Source organism: Anastrepha obliqua, chromosome 3 (genome assembly GCF_027943255.1).
Source record: "Anastrepha obliqua isolate idAnaObli1 chromosome 3, idAnaObli1_1.0, whole genome shotgun sequence".
Classification (NCBI taxonomy): domain Eukaryota; kingdom Metazoa; phylum Arthropoda; class Insecta; order Diptera; family Tephritidae; genus Anastrepha; species Anastrepha obliqua.
In genome coordinates, this window is record NC_072894.1 from 139,379,926 (window position 1) to 139,398,183 (window position 18,258).

The 18,258-nt window shown below is 35.0% G+C and overlaps 1 pseudogene; it reads right to left on the reverse strand.

The window, feature by feature from the left end:
• Positions 1-17,460: 17,460 nt before the first annotated feature.
• On the reverse strand, positions 17,461-17,599 carry LOC129243255 (U2 spliceosomal RNA; annotated as a pseudogene).
• Between the last annotated feature and the right edge of the window lie 659 nt (positions 17,600-18,258).

Here is an 18,258-nt window from a genome sequence, read left to right on the forward strand (position 1 = left end):
CTGTTCGGCCGAGCTGCTCCTCCTATTTATGGTGACCGCCTTGATGTTGTTTTACAAATAGAGGGACCTACAGTTTTAAACCGACTCTGAGCGGCAAATGGTTTTTTATGAGAAACTTTTTCACGGCAGAAATACACCCGGAGATTTGACATTCCCAGCCGAGGGGCGCCTGCTATTAGAAAAAACTGTTTCATAATTTTTCTATTTCAAGTACGGAGATTCGAGTGGTAGTCCCGCACCAATCGGTTACAGCGACCTAAAAGTCTGCTACGTGCTAAATCCAAATCCGGGGTTTAAATTGCTTTGTTGACTCAAGTTTTCCAATGTCTTTTAAGCGCAAAAACGCGTTATTCATACTTGAGGTTATGTATATAAAGGCTTAAGAACATCTTTCTTTTTTTACCAAAAAAATTATGTACAGCTTCTTAAAGTATAAGTCTTCTGCTTTCGAATGGCTTTGAGTTTGTTCTAGTATTTTCCTTTTTTCACCGGATAGCGCATTTAAATATTCTAAAAATTAAAAATTTCTCAATATTTAAAAATTTACTAAGAATCTATAAAATATACTAATAGTTAGACATTTTTAAAAAGAAAACTATTTACTTTAGTTTCTGGTAAAATATTTTCGCTCGTTTTCGTCTGCCCGTCTTATTGATCCCGAAATTTTGGGATATTTATGATGTATCCCGGCCTCTCAAAACTCTTCGCAGCATACAACTTTCTTAAATACAGTAAAAATTCAACACTTTTCTTGTTTTTGCACTCTTTCTCTCTCTCTTTTAGCTTCACAGTCTGTGGTGGACCATAGCTTCATCAACAATCCTCCTCTAATTCAGTTTCAAGAGAGAAACCTCATTTCCCCGATTACGAACGTTCATCGCTTTCAAGTCTGCTTCTACGTCACCAAGCCATCTTTTTCTTGGTCAGCCTCTCTTTCTTCCTCCAATTGGACGCAAAGTAAACACCCTTTCTTGGATTTTTTCTTTGGACATTCTTATGATGTGGCTAATCCATCTAATCCTCTGCGCTTTAATAAAACGTTGTTGCTGCTCGTTGAAATTTTTTTCAGAGCATAACTTCCGTAAATTCAGTATAAATGCAAAACATATATATATATGGGGCATTCTTTCTCAACGGGAGACCCCTATCTATCCAAAAATGTTTTTGACCTAGAGAGTTCTAATAGGGCTTAAAATTTAGCTCTTTTTATCTACTTTTCAATACAGAGTGGCCAAAAACGAAATTCAAGATGGCTCATTTAATATGCCTAAAAATGTAATCAAAATTCATTAAATTCATTCTAATAACCTATACCAAAAAAATTCATTTCAACGGAAAGAGTTGTACAAGGTCTCAAAATTTAGCTAATAAAGTTTACTTTAAAATACAAGATGAAAAATTTTAAAATCCAAGATGGCGGCCACAACATGGCGGCTAATTTTTTAAAACTACTCAAATCCACTTAAACCCCTGAGTAACGAGTTTCATGCGAATTCATGAGTTTTTTCAAAAATTCGTCCGCCATATTGGATCCGCCATTTTGAAATTTGGAAATCTAACACCAGATTTGTAATCAGCGACCCAAAAAACCCCCGGGTAATATTATACATTTTGTATTTTAAAGTAAACTTTATTAGCTAAATTTTGAGACCTCGTACAACTCTTTCCGTTGAAATGAATTTTTTTGGTATAGGTTATTAGAATGAATTTAATGAATTTTGATTACATTTTTAGCCATATTAAATGAGCCATCTTGAATTTCGTTTTTGGCCACTCTGTATTGAAAAGTAGATAAAAAGAGCTAAATTTTAAGCCCTATTAGAACTCTCTAGGTCAAAAACATTTTTGGATAGATAGGGGTCTCCCGTTGAGAAAGAATGCCCCATATATATATTTTTTTTTGTTTTATAAAAAGTAGTTACATTTCTAAAGATATATTTTTGATAGGTATTATAAATAATTGTCCAAAAATTAAAGAATATTATTTATTTGCTGTAAGGCAACGCAAACAACCAATTTTCGTAACCTATGTTAGGAGCATCGTTCAGAGGGAAAAATGTTCTCTTAATATCTTTTTGGGGTAAAAAGATTAATAGATTCAAAAATCCAAAAAATCGGGTATTTATTTTTTATTATTTATTATTTTTTTATATTTTATTATTTATTATCATTTCTTTATATTAATATTTTTTATATTTTATAACTTTTTTATATTTTATTGTTTACAATTTTTTTATATTTTATTATATGTTATAATTCTTTTTTATTCGTTTTTTTATTTTATTTTATATATTTCATTATTTGTTATTAATTTTTTATTTAAATCGATAGTACAGTCCATATAATTTAATGTTTGAAGATTATTTCATGCAAATGTTGACCGCGACTACGCTTCAAACGGTCCATCCGCTTAGTCCAATTTTGGCATACTCTTTCCTTTCTTGGGAATGTTTCGGTCGGTATCTCACATATAAATTCTTTAATGTTGTCTTCCAATGCGTTAATTGAAGCAGGCTTGTCTGAGTAGACATGAGCTTTAACATAGCCCCACAAAAAATAATCTGAAGGCGTTATATCGCACGATCTGGGTGGCCAATTGACAGGTCCCGAACGTGAAATAAAATGTTCACCGAACTCGCCTCTCAACAAGTCCATTGTTACGCGTGCTATGTGGCATGTGGCACCGTCTTGCTGAAACCACATGTCATGCAAGTCAAGCTCTTGCATATTGGGCAAAAAAACGTTGGATATCATTTCACGGTAGCGCTCACCATTCACAGTTACGTAACGATTCGCAACATCTTTGAAGAAGTACGGTCCAATGATACCTCCAGCCCATAAACCGCACCAAACTGTGACCTTTTCTGAATACATTGGTAGCTCTTGCAATTCTTCTGACTGATCTTCACTCCAAAATCGACAATTCTGCTTATTTACGTACCCATTGATCCAAAAATGAGCTTCGTCGCTGAACACAATTTTTCGATAAAAAAGTGGATCTTAAACTTTCTTAACAGAACACGCATTTTTATAATATAATTCAATGATTTGCAAGCGTTGTTCGTTTGTAAGACGATTCATGGTTAAATTATAGACCAAACTGAAGATGTTTGACAGTGAAACAAAACACGAAACGTGCGTCAGCTGTTTAAACCAACTGTTTAAAAACATAATAGCTAAAAAATCACCCTTTATTATTCGTTGATTCTTTTAGTTGTTTTGTTGAAATGAAATCTTTCTGGGTCATTTGTACTACCAAAAATGGGTTTTTCTTTTTACCTACATCTATTAAATTATAATAATGGTCGGGTATGTGTAAATAGTTAGATTTTTTAATTTTAGTTTCTATCAAACCAAAATCGCGATCGATTGGCAAAAAAAAATGGCCGGATATAATAAATTTATGAAGCTATATTAATGTAACGATTTTGTCCTGAGCAGGCATCACTGTAAGCTATGACATGCTTTTGAGTGGTAATGTCCCGAATGTGCTTTAAGATGCAGGACGTAACTTCCTGTGATCCTCTTGAGGCGATTGTTTCATCCCATGCATATATTTTAGCATTTTCATTGTGGAAATTATGAAACCCTAAATTATATACATACATGTTGGGTTTATAATAAGCTACCGAAACAGAAAGTTTTGGATAAGAAAGTGCTTTATGTAGATCAAACGTCAATCCGTAATATTCACTCGGGTTATCTTTTGCTTTTTGTATAACATCTGTCAAACTTGTTTAGCCTGTTCGGCACTATTAAGATGTGAATCATGTATTTCCATAAGATGCAACTTCTCGTCCTTATTACTGGATGCTTCAATTTTTAGTTTTAGCGAATTACAATTTTGGCACGTGTCTTTACGAGGAGTAGGAAAATTTAAGTTGAACTCCGTATTGAATATTTTCCTGTAAGTGCACTCCTTCACACGTGATGTATTATTTTCATCACATTTTTTCACATTCAGCTCATATATTTTTCGAATATGTAAGTCAGCACTTAGATACTTTCGACCTGAAGTGTGATGTGATCTCGTGTAATGGCTCTCACATGCTGGAAAGCTCAGAATATGTTCTCGTACCATGAATCAGCCATTTTACCACGACCATCCGTTCCAGGAGTTTTAGCATTTAAGACACAGCTTAATCTCCCATTAGATATTTTGAAAGTATCCCAAAAAATGTTTTGCAAACAGAAACTTTCGAATTCCGTACATTTAGATGAAACTTAAAACTACATTTTCTCATATATCCTTGGTAATTTCTTGGTCGAATTTGTTTTATTAATTGTTTTCATATCAAACCATATAGAAACAAATTCTATTTTTCGAAACTTGCTAATTTCCAAAAAGAATCAAAATTAGCTTTCCTGTCTCCATATCTGATTCCATTTATACATTTTTTGTAACAAAGGCAATCTTTATTTTCGAAAATTTTACCACTCACATGCTTAGACTCTTTTGTTTCATATTCCTCTCCACTATTTCTCTTCGTTTTTCTTATATTTTGTGCATAATTACGTTGATTTCGTATCCTCTTTTTTGATTTTATGTTGCTTTCTTCCATTTGTAAGGGTTCCGAGTTCACTTTTAAAGTATGAACTGATTCATCTGAAGGCGATATTAGTCTTATTCGTTTCCGTTTCTTGGGAACATTACTTATATTTCTTCACCGTATAATGTCTACAATCAACTATACATAGTACATTTTTACATTAAAAGGATTACTTGATCATACCTAAGCCGTTATCTGAAGACATGACAAGATTATTAATTATTTCGACTTATACCACTATCAAAAAAAAGGAACCGTATTTTGTTTACCAACCAAAAATAAACACATTTTATCTAGTTAATTTTCATGGCATACCGCTAATCTCTTCAGATTATGTTATTTAATTAGGATTTGTTATGAAATAGCTGATAAACTATTTATATATATATATATAATATATAATTGGCGCATACACCCTTTTTGGGTGTTTGGCCGAGCTCCTCCTCATATTTGTGGTCTGCGTTTCGATATTGTTCCACAAATGGAGGGGCCTACAGTTTCAAGCCGACTCCGAGGGGCAGATATCTTTATGAGGAGCTTTTTCATGGCAGCTGATAAACTAGATTTTTAAAATGTTTGACTTATACCCCTTTCAAAATCAAGGGCGCATATATTTATAATCTTTTTTATTATACAGCCAGGCATCCAACAGTTCGAAATTTTTAAAACTCAACACATCGGCAAGACATTTTTTTTCAACTAAACAAATAAATAATTAAAATGTGGGTTTTGAATTGGAGCTTTATCCTTTCACTACCCTATTATAAAAAGCTAATTTCCGAAAATTCTGGTCATTATCTGGGATAGCTATAATTCCCGATAGCACACAAATTTTGCTTTTAAATCTACTATCCTTCGGCAACAAATTGGTGTGGAATCACTAATTGGAATCTTGGTAAATCAACACTTCAACGAAGCAACCAATTAACTATCCTAGAATGAAGAGATGTCTTGGGATAATTTATCCTATTGGGTTATTTGAGCGATGTTAATCGGGACTCTGATAAAGGCAATGCACTCACTGAATGTTCCCAAACCCGCTGATCGTGAACGGAAAATACTCAAAACCATCGATGAATCATTCTCTCACAATTCATGACCATTTGTAATATTTCTAGAGAGGATTTTAAAAACAAGAAATCACCATTATTCATTTTTGCATTATTAGGCCAGAAATATAAATAGCAACCCTCATAGTATAGATCAACAAGTAAAAATTGGAGGAGATAAATTGAATGGAAAATAATTATTTTCTTAAAAAAATCAACTAAATATATTTTGCATACTAGCATTAAAGGCTGAATTATTGATTTAAACCTGAACCTGTGCTAGACTTTGTTTTACTTTTTTTGAAATCTGACCCCACTAAACAGTTTTTATAAAAATGCACCTAATTGAATAAACTGAACTTTGATTTTTTTCTGCCAAATCTTTATCATAAATTGTATGTCATTTTATTCAATAAACGAACTCTCTGCTATGGATGGGTAATAAAACGGCAGTTATTCGTACTTACGCAGAGCATTTCATCAAATACTAAGTGAGGCCGAAAAATGGGAACTCACTGTGTACTACAATGTGCCGCAGCGGCGGTAGTTACGATGTGCCAATAAAAAGTTTCGTAATCCATTAAAATTTTAATATGATCAACACCCGAGTATTCGAATATTTTATGTATGTATGGAAATGTGTATATGTATGTATATTAGGATGAGGCAGTTTGTATGGAACGATTGTTCTCGACATTGTTCAGAGCAGATTTGGATTCTACATAGCAGTGTAAGAAAAAAGATGCATGCTGTGGAGCATAGCGCTAAAGTCGATTTCCAGGCCACACATTTTAAAAGAAGTAATCTTTAAGTAATACGAAAATTAAGAGGGAGCACTGAAGACAGTAAGTTGAAAATGACATCTTATGTTGAGAGTAAAAAGGCTAGAAAGCAAAAGTTAATGGCAATAAGTTAAATATAAAAGAAAAGAATTAATGATTAGAGAAAAATTTTAAAAATTTTTAAATATATAATAACATGAAGAACAGATGCTGACCAGGATAACCACTCATTTTGAGTGCCACGCTTCTGGATTTTTATGATCATGACGCCCACGCGAAAGGGGCGTATTTAAAGACGCTGCTTAGTCGCAATGTCGCAGAGGTATCAACAGAAATGCTGGAATTCATATCACTTTCTCATCCTTTGAAAGTTGCTGAAAGTTGGGGTTGCTTATTTGTCGAAATGATTCACAACTAACCACCTACTACAGGTCTTCCGGCTATCCGCAATTTTCCTTGTATTAAAAAAAATAATATTCCTAATAAATTAATCTTCATATTAGCTTCGTAATAATTAAAGATAGCTTCCATTAAAATTTAGGCCACTCGAAATTGGTCTCTGAATTATGCTCTAGTGAACTTTTTTCTTGCAACTTTATGTAGAATCCGAATCTGCTAGAACTTAAGGGATTAAATACGTCCGGCAGCGCCAAAAATGCGCTAAAAGAAAATCTATTTTTATAAAGGATAACAATAGAAATAAATATAAAAAAAATTTATACATTGTTTATTAGTACTTAAACTTTATAAAAAAACGCATCAAAAATTATTGAAAACTGTATGAGTTATCATGCAGACCATGCCGGAAAAAGTAGTTCCGAGAAAGACGAGTTTAAAGTTTGAGGTACAGGAGACCGCGCACTCCACTCACCTACTTAATGGGCTGTAATATTGGGAATTTCCACATGAAAATTTCACGGTATATTCTAAGGTACTATACTTCCGAAATATCGAAATACAAAAAATCGAGTTTTTGAAAATTCCGGACGTACATAGTATGTAACCCCTAAAGTCGGAAAAAATTGACCTACCCTAATGTATGTGTACGTATGCCCCGTATTGTGCCAACCATTGAAAATGTTTTGATGCGCATTTTTAGAAACCATAAAAAGAACATAAACATTTTCGATACATACCAGCAATTGAATACAATTTAAATTTTACGATTTTTCAATTACAAGAATTACCAGTGGCGCGTGTGGCTGCCACACTTCAGCGTAGGCAACCATCATCGTTGTCTATGATTTAAAAGTGGCTTCCAATTACAAACGAATTGTCGGTGGAATAATAAATGATTAGTAAGTGAATTATGTTTATTTTGGCCCAATTAATGCAAGAGGAAAAATGAAATTTGACGCGGTTACTTAGTTAAATTCATAATCGTGATGCCATCAATTGTTGAATTTTATAATTCCAATCACTTCTCTTTGATTGCAGAAATTATGGGTAAATACAATTTAAATATCTAATATAAAAGCTCTAATTTAAATTTTCCATTAACAAATGGCCAGTGGGCGCATTTAAATATTACAAAACTTACAACATCCTCATGCACAGTAAAAAGTTGACGAAGCGCAACAAATTTCGTTAGCCGCACATGCACACACACACCCATACACTAAACTGCGCTCTTTCTTATAGTTAGTTACCTATTCATCGCTTTAAAGGAAATAAATAATTAATCAACATTTTGCTTATTGTAAAATTTCTAGGAATTTCGTCATTTGCCGCAATTGTTGTCACATTTGTTGGTGGCAAATACTTATCAGCTGGTGAGGGTGCATTTTGCTCCCCCTAACTTCGGCAAGTAACGGCGCGCTCAGAGTGGCTCTGTATGCTTCGGGCGGTTCAAGAATGTATTTGTTTTTGTTTTTTTAACAAATTCGTTAACTGACCGCCGAAACGCATATCTGATTAGGATCTGCTCCCATCGGTGATAGCCAAAGTGTTATTAATGACTTGTTTTCGTTGAATTTATTGCTTTATTTGGTTAATTTATTAAGTTAAACGGCGCAGCTGGTTAAGGCTGTAGAGTCGGGTGTGTTTCCTCTTTATATGTAGTTATGAATGGTTTGGCATGTTTATAGTGATTACCTGCTGATAAAAATAAATTAGCCTACTTGCATACATATTTTTGGTAATTTACGGGAATAAGTCATAAATATAAATGTATTTGAGGTAAAAGCCTTTGGAACTTAATATTGGTTGGTTGACTTCAAATATACATGCAAGGTGGCGCAAAATTAATCATTCAACTTTGTTTCTAAATGTAATAAATGAATAGAATAGGGAGAATAAAGTAATAAAGTTTATGATTGGGTTGTAAGGGGTTTCACATAGAAATCAGAGTAAGCCGCTATTAGCATTCTAAAACCTCAATTCCTGTTCTCACCTCCCCGTGGAACACTCTGGTAACCTAGGTAACCATAGCCGAAGTATCCAATCCGTTTGGTAGGCATGGATAGGGCTAACTAGAGGGGAAGCTTCGGGGAGGCTTTTTTGACATATACAAATTAAGGGCTTCCCACAGTTCGCAGCGTCTATCTCGGAGCGAGCAGCTGCAAAAGGCGTATTTTCTTCAGGTTAGAAGCATCCTCATGCTATTGAGCATCTGGTCTTACGCATCAAAAGCATCAAAACTTGCGGAGATATGTGACTTGAAGTGAATTAATCTAGTTACGGAAACTTGGAACTAAGGAAACTTTAAACGATTTTTATGAATTTATTTTTAAAACATGGAATTTTGGTTTTCTACTTTGTTCGAAGGCTTAACCTTTCCTGAAAGCTAAGTCGACTTTAAGCGAAGTAAGTAATCTTCGAGTCATACTTTGTGTTAATTTCTGTGCAAGTGGTGGAGATAATCGGCGCCATATCAGCCGAATTTGCCTGTGTAACTACATATTTGACCGTCTATATTAGTTTTCCTATGAGTTTTGCTTAACTGTTGCCCAAACATTTTTAATAGGGTTGGCATCGGGCGACTGTGAAGGCCAATCCAACATTTCAATCACATTTTGCGTTTTCGACTCTAAACAACTTCGGCTGCGGTGTTTATGGTCATTGTTTTCTTGTACAATCCAAGGCTGGGTTGGTTGGTTGGTTGTAATGGTGATTCAAAAGTTTGGTAGTTCTTCTGTATATCTTCGCAGGTGAGGATAATAATGCTCTTTGGTAAATTTTATTCATCAAAACTGCATACAAAGTTTCGATAAACGGCCAAATAAACAGCCAAATCTTTCTTCGGAGTAGCAGCCCCAAATATGAACCTTAACTGAACGCTCAACAGTTTGTTGGAGCTGGCGATTATCAGCAGTGCACCTGAACCGACCAAAGCAACTATTCGCCCAAAAGGAAGATTTATGCGTGAATATTAAATTTGCCCAATTCCGTTCTGAATTTGCCTTAACCCATGCAAGTGCGAGTTTTTCGATATGCTCCGGAATTTGACTTGTCACGCCAGTTTTTTCGGCTTAAAATTGTAGATGCCTCCATTTGTGGAACAACATCAAGATGCTAGCCACAAATAGGAGAAGAAACTCATCCAAACACCTAACAGAAGTGTACCTATTTTAGCGCCTATTTTCATTTATTTTACTTTTTTAAGAGCTCTTTGATTTCGAATCATCGCAATCAATCGGAAATTTGTTGTAGTTGTTTTAGTTTTTATTTAAAATTTGTACTTTTGTTGTTGTTGTTTTTTATCTTTGATTTTAAAATTGTAAATATTATTGTTGTTCTTTTTATCTTATATTTTGAATTTGAATTTGAATTTGAATTTATTTTATTACTAGTATAATAATACATTATAATTTACAATAAACTGTAAGTCCTACAGAGACTATTAAAAGTCTGTTCGTAGGCTAGTAAATGTGTAAATTTTGTTGTTGTTTTTAGGTTTTCTTTTGAAATTAGAAAGTTTGTTATTTTGGTTTTTATTTTAAAATTAGAAATTTTGTTGTTGCTTTTTTAGTTTTTATTTTAAAATTGGAAATCTTTTTGTTCTTTTTATTTGGTTTTTATTAAGAAATAGGAAATTTTGTTGAAAATTTTATTAAGTTTTCGGAATTTCCTACAGAGCTTAGAAGTTCGATTCACATGACTTTTGTTAAAGAATAAAACATATTATTATTATTATTTATAAGGGATATATACAATAATTAACATACTGGCTAAATGAAACATATTTTTATTAAAAATTAGTTACAAGTAAATGCCAAAATTTTAAGTACAACCACAAGTGGTACGTGGGTGTGTTTTTCGCAGCATATATCTCCTTTGATAGGAAAAATAAAAGTAAATAAGTGAAAAATTCCAAAAATGTTTTGAAAAATGTTCCCATGAATTATCCTAATTTTGTTTCTATTCCAGGCCTGCCCTCGATGCCAATTTTCCTTTATCTCGCCTGATAAGCGCCATGCACGCACATTCCTCAAGTGCTTCTTCATACCTACATACATACATACACATAATGACTTAACTTCGAGACTCACGCACCAAATGACCGCAAAACAAAAATACAAAAAAATCACAAAAACTAAGCATAAAACTAAAGTAAACACAAAATTGTAAAGGAAAAACGGAAATGTGTGCTTGAGCACGCAAACGCGCAATTACAAAGGAAGAGACTAACACAAGCACAAACATGCAACTATACGCACACATGTGAAGATGGCAGTTAGACAATGGACTGTCCGCGCCTTAATTTCACGTTACACGCACGCAAGCAACTTTTCCACTCTATGCCACTTCAACGCATTGCAATTTCGACCGATTGATAGCCAAGAGAAATTTTGAAAAAAACTCCTAAACAAACAAACAAACGGGACATGTCGTAGAAAAAGGCAGACCAACCTCTGGAAAATTCCCTCCTCCCTCTACTTGTACCGTCACACACCCACATACAAGCGCAGACTTTCCATTAAGCGTGAAAGTCGTGTATCAAAATAGTTTTGCTACAGTTCCGGTGTCCTGAAGGAGCGCTACTACGTCGTTACTCCGCCATACTCAAGTGCTTCACTAAAATGTCGTTTGCGCTGCCAATTGCTCGGGGAGTGGACAGGCGCCCAAAAGTCACACGGCAGCCCAAGGCATCACGTCGCACTTCCCACAGGTTCATTTATCCATCCAAACTGACTTTGTGGTTTTGTGGCCGCTTACCGCAACTCTGCTTCGTTCGTGTGCTTGTGTGTCCATCCTTACATCGATGCATTTGTCTGTTGGTGGTGGTGTGGTCAATAAAAATTGACGTTAGCCACTTTGTTTGCAGTGCAGCAAGAAATTCGTATTATACGTTGAGCCTGGCGCAAGTGCGTGTGATGGACGCCTGGGTCGCCTGTCAAATATATGGCTACATGTGTAAATAAAACGTTGGCAGATCCAGTGGAAAAACTAAACTTTATTGCTGAAATTAATGGGCGCTAGGCATGCGAATGTGTTGGCGGAAGTATGAGAGACAATAAACTGGGCACATCCGTGAGTAATACTCGTAGGTGTATAAGTACGCACTTATACTTGAAGTGTGTGATAGTGGGTGGGAAGAATTAGAAGCCACTGGAATGTAAAAATAGATAAGAGATTTGATTTAAATTGTGGAATAGAGAAATAATTCGACCTATTACTCAATTTAGTATTGGCATGAAAACATGCGCGAACAAATACGGAAACGTGACCTGCAAAATTCAAACCTAGAGTACCGTTATAAAAATAATTTAAATGCTGCTAAATAAGCGTACCTCTTTAGCAATAGAATTTGTGAGAAATTTAGTAAGCAAACGCCACTTTTACAAAATGAGCTCCACGTATGAAAGGCGATTTGGAGCCCTGCTCCTTCGTATACGCCTTAAAGGTCCAAAAATGTCACATGCATCTGTAGAAAAATATTTAAAGAAGTCGAAGACATTCATAAATAAACGGGTGAAATGGTATAAATAAAAATAAATAGGTGGCGCGTACACTTCTGTTAAGTGTTATGGTGTGCGTCTTGATGTTGTTCCACAAATGGGCCGTCGACTTCGAACGGCAAATGGTTTTTATGAGGAGATTTTTCATGGCAGCAATAGACTCGGAGGTTTGCCATTGCCTGTCGAGGGGCGACCGCTGTTAGAAAAAACTGTTTTGCTTACGGAGATTCGAACCTACGTATTCCGAATGGTAGCCCCGCACCAAAGCAGTCAAAGATAAGCAGCTTCGCAATCCTGAGTTGGTGGCGGGCTGTTGATAAGGCGCTTTTAGTAGCTGATGTGTGGCAATTTGGTTGTATGCATCCACGCCCAATGGCTAGAATCCAATTATACTCTAACAATTTCACATAAATCTTCACTATATCGCTAGAAAAGTCCTATGGAAGCATTAGCTGGCACATCCGCAGCACGTGAAATCCACCTAAGCAAAAAAATCGATACCCATCAACTTTCGACGACCACACAGCCAATTTTGATAGCACAAAAACGTTGAACTCTAAATTTGGTGCTCCTTCGAAATTCATGTGGCTTCGTAGAATACCAAGATTGTCTTTTACGTCGTGCATGAACGCATTTTAACAGCTGAAAAGAAGTTAGGGAAAAATTGAAGATGGCTCTGATGGCTATACCGAAAATAGAGTTCCAGAAATGTTTCGAGAGCTGGATCAAACGCTGGCATAAGTGCGTTACAGTTAATTGGGAGTACTTTGAAGGCGAGGAATAAACTTTTGAGGAATAAACTTTTATTTTGAATTTTCAGAATATATTCAACTCCAATTTGTGATGTTCTTATTGATGATGTCCTGAAAATGGAGGGCCACTGAGTTGTACGCCGATTGTAATGATTTTCAAAGAATCCTTTTTCATAACACCGTTCATTGCACTTTTCATGTCACTCAGAGGTTTACTTCTGATGCTTCATATCCATAGTTGGCATTGAGCCCGGAACCAATCGGATAGTAGACAAGCACGATCCACTCAGCCATGCTAAACGCCCATTACGAGCACCAGTTTCCTCGTAAAATTTTTAAAGAATAGCGCTGAGCCGCAGGGAGTTTGCAAAACTTGAAGAATTATGCGTCATATTGGACATGTTTCCCTTATAGCAGTGCACACACTAAAAACTTTGAATCTTGATTTATGGCTGCAGAAATTTCGTCTTGTGTTTACAAAAAATCCAATAAAATCAAATAATTAAAAGTCTTCCATTAGCTGGATTAGAAGTTTCTCTAACACCAAAAGCCTAAAAAATTAGGCTCGTAAATGACAATTGACTTTTATTTCTCTTATTATCGTCACTCAAAAATTTTACGATGGCAATAATGATGACATTTTTATTTGTAGCCTCATTAACCGATTAACAATTATTGCGCTCCACTTTTTCGTCTATTTATTCATAGAAATGTCATAATAAATTCTCATCAATGTCAGCAGCGGCGCCATTATAAGCAATATCAGCTGACAAATTATTATATTGTGTCAAATACTCATCTGAAGCACTCATACACATTTTCAATATCATCATGAATGCATACATATTTACAAAATTAATAAAATGCTCCTTCAATAGCAATGATAAATCAAAAATCTTACTCGTAAACTCATACGAATCACTCTGAAGTTTTCTCACGAATCAAAACTCGAAAAATTAGATTTTAATTAATTGTGACGACAGCAGAACCATAAAGTCGTAAAAAATATGCTCAACATGCCAACAAACTCGCATGCTGACATTGTGTATACACATGCAAGTATATACATGCATATGCATTTAGGGTGACCAGTCCATCGGCGATGAGTAAGTACGTAGTTGCATGTTTGTGTGAGTGGTGTTGTATGGAGAAACGGAGAATGAGAATGAAACTACAGTTGTGCATGTGGTTGCGCAGATATTGGTGCTCTTTGCTAATTACCGCAACAAATGGTTGTCAATCTCAATTGATTAAGGCCAATAGCGATGAAATGCGAATAATAAGAAAAAAATCAAATCATTTATAAAAGTCTTCAGAATTGTATTTACAACCAGATAAAATTTACATGATTTGGCAATAAATCAATTACATTGATTAATATTCAAATTACAATCAAGAAGTCCATTGTATTGGCGAGCATTATTTAGGGGCGATTGCATGGAGTTTGGAAGGATTGAACAAGCAATTATGTGTTATTGTGTAGCCATACTCACTTACTACGCAGTGGAGAATAACAAAGAATACTTAAAATTTTTCGTATCTGTAATAAACCTTTTTGAAATCTTTTCGAGGAAGGGCTAAGGCAATTAATTTTCACAGTTATCGATTTTCTATCTCGTTTAGATGTTCGATAAAGCAATTCGCTAATATAAAATCTATTAACTAGGAATTTGATTGATTGCTGCTCAAGACAATAAGGGTATAAAGTGTTTATCTAACAAAAAATTATAACAAATTTTCTATTTTGTATTATCATTTTCTCAAGCTCTTAAAAAACACAGCTCGATAAGGCTCCCTTTTCGCCGTGACGGTAGCTCCTTGCTCATTTCGAAAGAAATAAGGGCCGATTATGCCGCCAATGACAGCGCTTTATGAATTTCGCAATTTTTTTTTTTTTTTCAAAGTAAATTTCCACAATTTTTTTGTGTGGTTTTGTTGTTAAACAATTCGTGATGACTTGCCAAACCTTACTGAATAGATATGTCTACACAGTTTGCCACTCTCAGCTGTCAAACCGATATCGATAACTATATAACGGTAGCTCTCATGCAGCTAAAAAATACCTGCTTCATTGGAATGCAGTATCTTAATTTTGTCTCTTAGCAAAGTCGAGTTTGAAGCCTCTATACCGTGAAGATACCCATAATCACTTCATAGTCAATTTGTATACAGGTTGCATATAAATGGCATTGAACAAAATATCCATCAAACAAGTGTTAATCAAGCAAATGAGTTCTGCCAGCGCCAGCGCAAATGGTTAGCTCTCCATGTAAGCGCGTCCCTATAAGCGTCAGCTCACAAATAAACGCGATTGACCCAATTGATGAAGAGCCTTCAGTCACTCACGAATTCCTCGTACTACTATTTGAGTATCCACTAACCAATTCAGCAGAAAACATTTGCCTACATACGCATAAGTGATTTAACCAAATACTTCAATTTGTATGCGAATATGAAAATTCGGTACACAAGTGGGCAGAAGTGAAGGCAGTCCAGATCAATTTATCCAGGCTACAGAACAATCTTTTTACGATTGTGGCACGCGTCTGCTCCGCTAGTAATGAACCAAAACATGCAGTGCTCCAAATATGTATGAATGTATATACTATATGTATGTATGTATGTTAGTGCTTATGTATGCGCATGATTTCCCTATCCCCTTTAATTGATTGCGTTAATCATTGCTAGGCAATTGCTCGAGACTATTTTGGACAGTCGAACTCTTGGCAGATTCACGCAGAGCATATTGACGTGCATGTTGCTCTATTTACATACCTACATATATACTGGCAACGAGAATGCGAATGAGTCTATAGCCTACTTGCATGCCTATTCCTATTAGCCTAATTCCTATTTCCTGTTCTCAGTTGACTCCATTGATAAGACTAAAAGTATGCATGTGGGCATAAACGCATGCCCTGTAGAGATATCCACTACTGCGAAATGTTGCGCTTTCAATGAATTTCGAACCATAACAAGTTTCTGCGTTCCGATTTAAAGGCCTTCCAGAAGTGTGGACGAAAAACTTCGAAAACTCAGTGCCGCTTGTTTCACTGTATTCAATAGATGATAAGATACTATGTTTTGTAATTGCACCTTATGTCGTCATTATTAATTTATCCATGTAGAAGGAAATAAAAAACTGAGTTGTTCAATACACAAAACACTGCGGAAGATCCCATGCTGCAGCAATTAAACATTTTTTAAAGTGTATTCTTGTATTTTTAATTTCTTTAGCGTGGCTTTCCTCTCCCGAAGAACAAACGACATACCCGATGTCTCTAATCGCGCACGTCCTTTTTCTATATAGCGTAAGAGTACTGTAGCATTGCGTTATGGGTACTGTAGCAGGGTAAACTAATCCAGAATAGACCCGACATAATGAACATATCAGTCATCTACTTCAATAGTGTCATAATTCACAAAAAAAATCGGATAAGTATGCAGAAAAGAGCACCAGTATTGAGATTCACTAACATTATTATTTTAACGATATTCGCATTGTCATCTTTCTTTAACCAAAATTTTAAGGATTTTGCTTTTCGGTAACCCATTTCATAAAGAAAATCGATAAGATGGTTAACATGTCGATTATCGCAAACTAAACGTCCACAATTTTGTTGTAGTTAAATTAAACGAGAAAACAAGAATTAGTAGTTTGATTAAATTTTTTTAAATTATGCAATAGGAACGGTATCGCCAACGTGCAAAGGCCAAAAAATCTTCCGCAGAATCTTTTTCTCAAACACTCCAAATGACGACTCATCGAATATTGTCATCGTCATATTTTTTTAATACCATATGAAATATTATTTTATTTACTGCTTTGCCCAAATGAGCAGACGCTTATTCTAGCAAAACTATAATTTTGTCGTTCTTATGGCCATTATTAATGAAATTCTTAAGTGGTTAGGGGTAGTCAGAGGCCCGAAAAAATAATGATTTTGAATGCTTTTTTTGCTAGTCAGTTGCGATATTTTACAAAAATAAAAACATAGCATTAATACATCATGTTTCGACTTGAATTCAGTAAAAATTTAAATATAAAAAAATACGTGTCTAACGGTTAGACGCGATAGAAGTGAAACCTTCCGTAAAACAAACTGAGAGAGAATGAGACGAAAGCAGCATTAGGAGGGGGATAATTATAGGTTCATTATAATATTGCTATAAAGTTCATATTTTATTTTCTTCATTTTATTATTATTCATCCTCAATGTTTTCAATTTCAACAAATGATACGAGTGGCTTATGATAGATAAAATATGATACAAATGCTTTGGTTTCGATGTTGTCAAAAAAAAATACCCAAACGGACCAAAGAAACAGATTTACAAATTTCTTCCATTTTCGTCTACTTGTATTCATATAAAAATTTATGTCTCTTCCCACCAAAGCTAAATGTATTTGTATATTTCTTCTTGTATTTATTCAAGGCCGAAATCCCGGCGGTACTGCAATACCGGGCCAACCCGTGGCAGAGGTGGATAAAGCCCCTAAAACACTCCGCCCATTTCCAAAAATTAGTTTAACACTTTGATCTTAGCCATAAGGCCGAGAAGCGATAACTATACACAACCAACAAACTACCTTGTCATTACATTTTCTAATAAACCTTTTGAGAATTACACGCTCACAAAAATTAATGTACGAAATATTTATACCGATTCACTTAAACACGGCGAGCTGTTTGATTTCATGTTCGTGCCTGTGTATGTGCATTTGTGCGTTCATATCGCCACAGTGCATGACTACCAGCCTTGGCTGAGCACAGTAAGAAAATGCATTCGAGCGTATATATGTATGTATGTACGTTAGTGTGTTTGTACGATTGTGCTCTGCGCTCAGCTTTGTGTCGATTTTACTGTGCGCTGCGCAGGTTGGGGTATTCTTGCAGAATTTAAAGATGATTCACACACTGTCGACCGACTGGGTACAGTTGTCACAAGTGATGACATGTATAATTTTTATATGAAAAATCAAGGCGAATCTTTTGAAGGTGGTAGCAATAACACAGCTGATTTGTTATTTTTTTCTTCCGCCGTGTACATTTGGTTGTCAACACAAAATTGAATTACGAAACGTTTTACTTAGCTTAGTGTATGAATTCACCTTGGAAAAAATTCAATTTTCTTCTATAATCAATTTTAATAAAAAAAAACTGTTTTCAATAAATAATCAGAAATGTCCTACAATGCAAATTTCACTTCAAAAAAAAATTCCAT